Here is a 6887-nt window from a genome sequence, read left to right as displayed (position 1 = left end):
CTAATATTTTATATCTTCCCAACAGACGAGGTGACAGGAAACCTAACACTCTAACAACCACAACATTGCAAAGGCGAGTAAATGTAAATTAAAAACGATTCACAATTTTTTTATTTCTTTTTCTTTCTTGCAGTGAGGTGAAGCTGACCTTGCACTTGGTGCCAGTAAGGATGTTGCTCACGCAGGCTGAATGTTTCTCCTTCCTTACTGACACAGAAGCCCTTGATTTGCAATGCTTCACTAATTGTCATTTCCCTGGCTCCGTAGGGACACTTTACCTCCAGCACAGCGGAAGACCCTACCAGACCATCTGGAGATGCCCCCAACAATCCTGATTGGGAGAGCCACAATTCTGACTCATGGACCTGCATCTGGGTTGCAGTGGTGAATGCCCTGACGCCCTCACATTCATTCATAGTCCCCCACTGTACAGACAAAACACCATCAAGGGCCTGTTGTTGCCCTAGCACCCTGGCAATAAGGGAAGCAGTCACACGCTTTGACCTCAGGACAGCTCCAAAGTTGCTGGCAGTCAACCTTCCTTTCCTGAACAAATGCCAGTTTGGGTTGGTTCGCTGACCAGTGGTAGCCACCTGAATTGCCCTCTGTTGCTCTTCACACAATGTCATGCTTGCCACAATTGCCTCAGGTCCCTGATGCCCAACATATTTGATCATTTCAGGAACAGTAAGTGTTTCCAAGCTGCAGTGTTCCGCTTCTGGCTCGGGGGAGAGAAGCCAAGAAATTCCTGAGAACCTGCCCCCGAGTCTGTCCCTCAGCCAGTCACGATCTTCGGAGGTGGGCTCTCTGGTCAGCGGGTTGAATTAGTTATTGGTTGGAGGAAATAGCTCCTCCACTGAATGCATACGTTTAGCTGCCTTTGGCTTCTTCCACTGACAGGGGGTGTCAGTACAGCTGAAATTGTGGATGGCAAAGATGGCTGATGCAGCCGCATGACTGCATTTCCATTCTCCACGTGGGCATTCACATTTTGTGGAGAGAATTCCCTCTTCTCCTGTAGATACCTGTGGTGGTGGGATTGTTTTATTATTTAAAATATATTAACATTTGTAATGCCTTCCCAATTATCCCTTTAATTGTTTATAGCCTACTGTATGTTTATTTCATGGATATTTCTGTGTTTTCTGGTGTGTAATATTTGTAATCTTGGGGCCTCTTCTCTTTAACGTCTACATGCTACCACTGGCTCAGATAATGAAGAACAACAAAGTAAGTTACCATAGTTATGCGGATGGCACACACATTTACGAAACCATTTCACCAGGAGACTATGCTCCAATTCAAACATTGAGTAAGTGCATTGAACAAATCAATGAATGGATGTGTCAGAACTTTCTCCAATTAAACAAAGATAAAACTGAGGTAATGGTTTTTGGAGCCAAGGCAGAACGTTTAAAAGTTAGCGCTGAGCTTCAGTCTGCAATGTTCAAAACAACAGATAAAGCCAGAAATCTAGGTGTAGTCATGGACTCTGACCTGAGTTTCAACAGTCACATTAAAACAGTTACTAAATCAGCTTACTATCACCTGAAGAACATATCTAGGATTAAAAGACTAATGTCTAATGTCACAGCAGGATTTGGAAAAACTTGTCCATGCTTTTATCTTCAGTAGACTCGACTACTGCAATGGTGTCTTCACAGGTCTCACTAAAACATCTATTAGAAAGCTGCAGCTGATTCAGAACGCCGCTGCTCGAGTCCTTATTAACACTAAGAAAGTGGATCACATCACTCCAGTTCTGAAGTCTTTAAACTGGCTTCCTGTGTGTCAAAGATTAGATTTCAAAATACTGCTGCTGGTTTATAAAGCTTTGAATGGTTTAGGCCCAAAATACATTTCTGACCTCCTGCTAAATGATGAACCATCCAGATCTCTCAGGTCTTCAGGGACGGGTCAGCTTTATGTCCCCAGAGTCAGAACTAAACATCGTAAAGCAGTGTTCAGTTAATATGCTCCAAATATCTGGAACAAACTCCCAGAAACCTGCAGGTCCGCTGCAACTTACTACTTTTAAATCCAGGCTGAAGACTTTTCTTTTTGTCGCTGCTTTTAATTGAACTATTCATATCTTAGACTGCACTGTAACTTTTATCCATGTATTTTTTCTTTTAATGTTTATTTTATTAGCTTTTCTTTTTAACGACTGATTTTAAATGCCATTTTCTAAATGTCTTTAATTTTTTTAAAGCACTTTGAATTGCCTTGTGTTGAAAAGTGCTATATAAATAAACTTGCCTTGCCTTGCCTTGCCTAATAAAGATTTCATGTGACACATAAAATGGAGTTGTTGATGGGAATTAATGTGAATAAAATAACTCTAGGTTAACGGTACTCTTGCTATCACTACTCACTGACACTATAAACCTTGTCCCTCATGCTAGCCCTGACAACACCGGTAAGCACACCTTCATCTAGGCTGCACTGTTTTACGTGTCCTGACTTGTAGTGGTTCTCTCCTCTATCTACACTCTTCTTGTCATCTTTGTAAAATGATATCAGACTGGTAATTGACACAGCCATGACTTCTAGTTCAATTCAGTGTGGCTAAAATGAAAAGCTTTGTTAAAATATGCAAACGTGCGAAAGTCAAAGTCAGCTTTATTGTCAAAAATTCTACATGTGTTATACATCCAGAAATATCGAAATATCGTTTCCCACAGTGTGACATGTATACATAAAACAAAACAAAAAGGGCCTAGATAAACGTGGTATACATTAAACAAAACAAAAAGGGCCTAGATAAACATGGTATACATTAAACAAAACAAAAAGGGCCAAGATAACCGGGGTATACAGTTTAAAATGTTAATATATGTAAAGTGTTCAAAGTGCAGTTTCAGTGCAAGTCAGTTGAATCGAGTACCAGCCTGTCCCTAATCAGTTCATCTTTCAGGTCACGGTACTCACATGATGAGGCTTTTTCCCTCAGCTTTGTTATAAAGCTATCAATCTGCTCGTCCGGTCCTTGTTTGCAGCACCCGAACGTGTACTGTATGTCTCATAAATCAATTTTTTCCCGGCTTGAAATAATCCCCCAACGCATCCAAAATTGTCTTTTTTTTGTTCCTTGGTCAGCGTGACGTTGTGCATATATATATATGCCGGCACTCGTTCCCGATAAGCCGTCTCAGCGTGGCTGCCTGCACCGCATTCGTCTTTTCGGTCAGACCTGTAGCGAGCATGAAGTCCTCAAATTCTGCTCTAAAAACCTCCCAGTTTTTGGTTATATCACCAGACATATGCATGCCACCGGGTGCCGGAATACTGTTTAACCGTCATGACGTGAATTTTCCTCAGCTTTTTGTCCAAGAAGACCGCTTCCGACACCATGTTTCAGTCTGCAGCTTTATTTCAGTAACTCACAACTCCATCACATGTATATTCCCGCGCTTGCGGATATAGTACATCACAGTGTAAGCCTGTGTCAGCATGCAGTTTACTAAAGCGCCAACAGGCGTCACTATATAACAGGCATTAACAGATGCCCATATCTGTAACACTTGTCACTACCCGATCTGCAGCCCTGCCCTATCTGCAGTGCGCATGTGCGAGATGGTCCGCCATATTGGACAACTCCATACGGCAACTCTAATAGGACATTTGACATATAGACGGCTGCCCGATTTGCATTGTGCATGCGCGAGTCATAAACGTCTATATAAAGATATTTTGTTATTTTATTTTATTTGAAATAAAATGAAGGACATTCACAGTTAATGTAATTAGATATAAATTATGAATGTCACACATATTGCATACATTCATAGTCAATATTTATTCAGTATGTGTGATAGCTGTCTAACAGAAGTTAAATCAATTTCTCACTTATTCTGGCAATGTACTTAACCCAATAAAATGACCCAATAAAAGGAGTTGTTCAATAATAGTGAAATCACGTTGTAATAACAATAACTCATCTCTCTCGTTCAGATTAATATTGTCGGGTTTTTTGAGTGTTCTTTTTCTGCTTTGCCAAACGCCACTGTGTCAACTGCCCTATTAGAGTTGCCCAGCGCCGTATAGAGCTCCTGCGGTCACGTGACTTTTGGTTATCAGCCACCATTTTGGCAGTAAACATGACGACCGGCGCCAGCGTTTTCCTACCGTGCGAGTATACATCTCATTTTAATTCAAGTGAAATTCGGCTTTATAGTACAAAAATAGAAAGATTAAATATAAGCGACCCATATAATGCACCCGGTGTGCTTTTCAAGAGCATAACCTCCTGCTCTGAAGACGATGTACCCGACTTGCGCTACGCGGACATCCACAGCTATCTTGTAAGCTTTCCATCAGTGTACTCAGGAGACTCCCTCAGAGCTTACAAAAGCTTGGAGGCTTACAAATGGTGTCAGTCCGGCTTCGTAAACAACATTCAACTGTGGAGTCTTACATCCAAAAACTTCGGCATCATCACTGCAAGGGTAAGTATTAAATTATTCCAGTTTGATAGGCAGTGTCACGTTAGCATTGTTTGTTTATTAGCTTTTCTAGCTACGGCAGTGTCACGTTAGCGTTAGTGTTAATAACACACCGATAACAAGTAGACCCAACATGTAATCAGACAGGAGTTTGATCTACCAACCTTTGACGGATGGCTTCTGCAGATAGCTTTGCCTGCTCTACTTTGTGCAATTTAGCCTTCTGCCTTCTGTTAAAAACCTCCAGTCTCGTTTTTCGTCTCCTCTTCTCTGGAGATGGAAGGTAATCAAAAATTGACGGAATAAAATCCGGACTCAACGGGTTATCACTCTTTCTCCCTAAAAAATAAGAAGGAATATTTTCAACACGGGTTTGTTTACCACTAGCTTGCTACAAGCTAACTGGCTAGGCTGCACCAGAGCCACACTTGTTGAGTTAAAAAGGGACATCACAGAGTCCGTTAGCTATAATAACTGGGGGCTAGATTCTACTTCGGTAAAAATTAAACTGACCAGAAACTTTTTGTAGCATTGTACTGTATTCCTTCACCCACCTGATATGAAGTGATCACTGCATAAGCGAAAGCAAACGGCCGGGGGGTCCCATCTTTCAGTCTTGTTCAGACGGCTCCTGGCTCTTTTAATCGCTGCGATCCACTTTTCCCTCCTCTCCGCGTCTTTTGGAATGCGATAATAAGATACACCTTTCTTCTTCCCACGCCTATTTGTGCAACCTGGTGCACAGCAGTTATCCACCATCCTCGACAGTCTGCCAGTGCCTGCCAATGAATTTACTGACGCGATTACTGCCAAAATGGCTGCCCCCTTCGTTTCTCGTCACGTGACCAGCATATGTGACATCATCCGCAGGAGCTCTATAGACTGAGAGTTATGTCATCTCCGTTCACTCCAATGGACCACTTTTTTACAGCAATGGCGGATCGTGGAGCCTCTCAATCGTTCCCCGGAAGTTAGCGCTAAGGCTAGCAGCGCAGTAGAGTTGCAGCATAATAGACCGTTCGTGACGGACTTTTCAAAGGTAAGAAGAAGTTTAAAGATTTATATTGCGGATATTATCAGTACATCTGATTCAAATTAACATGTGTATTAAAGGATGTCAGTGGGTTATCCCTAAATTAGTAGATTTAGGGAACGTTTACAGATAACAGATAAAGCTACCGGATCAAGTTAGCAGCACACGTTGAACAGCCTTTTAATTGTAAATTCCGTTCTCTTAATGTCATTTCGTCCAACATTGTTGAATTAGAGAAGAGGGGCTTATAAACGGGATTGTATGCGGGGGTGGAGGGAGTTAAATATTAGATAAATATAAAGTTTGGTACGTGTAAGAGTGAGTGTTTTTAGCAGAGCCATATTGTGTCCTTGTGATTATGTTGATTATTACCTGTCTGTATTATGTTGCAGCTCAGCTGATTTTGGATTGATGTCAAAGGGAGAGGGACTTAAGTGAGAATGAAAACACAAGGTAAGTTTAATACTACTGTTTTATATAAGTAAGCATACTAAACATGTATTCTATCACTGTATTATATAAGTAATCTTGTTTGTAACCTACTGTATGGCAGGTGGAGGGGCAGTGATGTTACAGGTGGAGGAGCAAGACTGCAAACTCACAAGACAGAGAAATCAAAGTTTGTTCTCCAGAGAAGAGGTTGATTTCACTTCAATTTTTTATTTCATATTTTCTAAAGATGTATGATGCCATTTGTCATACTTTGTTAAACTCACAAATAATAAAGTTCCATAACTTCAGTTGGGAAAAAAGACCACACCTTATCTCCCCAAGGCAATTTCCCATCCAATAGGTGTGCTATATAGGTGTGTATAACCCTTTCTCCTGTCTGTTACTCCCTCTTTCAGCACAAGAACCAGAGGGGGATTCAATGGAGCCTGAATGCCTGCATTGAGACCCTCACCCTGCACCCTGAGTCTCAACTCTGTGTTTTTCAAGCCTTTCCCTGTTTTTTTGTATTAAACAAAACATTAAGCTTTCCCAATGGTGTGGTTTTCGTTTTGTGAAAAAGTGCAAATGCAGTGTTTGTATATAATTACCTCACATATTTTTTTGCTGTTGGTCGTGAAATTGCTCCTGCTGACTTGAGCCAGCCATTTTTTCCTCCGCTCTGTGTCAGTGGGGAAGCCGTACATTCGTACTCCTTTCTCGGAGCGATTTGAGCATCCCCAGGCAGCACAGCAAACCATGGTGGCGACTAGGAGGCAGCACAGCAAACCAGGACAACACGGAGGAAAAGGCACAGACAAACTGCATGATATGCTATTCAATGTTTATTGAATTCCATGTATTTGCAATGGATGTTCCTAAAACAACACATTTAACATCATCATCATCATGCTGCTGCTGCTGCTGCTGCTAGTCCTTTGATAGTCACCTGTCGGTCTCCTGTCCTTTCTGAAAGCCAT

The 6887-nt window shown here is 41.6% G+C and overlaps 1 long non-coding RNA gene across 1 annotated transcript; it reads left to right on the top strand.

The window, feature by feature from the left end:
- Nucleotides 1-1985: 1985 nt before the first annotated feature.
- Nucleotides 1986-6458, top strand: LOC307037943. The gene is made up of 2 exons (XR_013807838.1): nucleotides 1986-5931; nucleotides 6032-6458. It is a non-coding gene; the product is annotated as an uncharacterized lncRNA (long non-coding RNA).
- The last annotated feature ends 429 nt before the right edge of the window (nucleotides 6459-6887 follow it).

Source organism: Notothenia rossii, assembly GCF_949606895.1.
Source record: "Notothenia rossii genome assembly, chromosome: 4".
NCBI lineage: Eukaryota > Metazoa > Chordata > Actinopteri > Perciformes > Nototheniidae > Notothenia > Notothenia rossii.
Note: the sequence above shows the minus strand (reverse complement) of the source record. Positions and strands in the feature narration are given on the sequence as shown.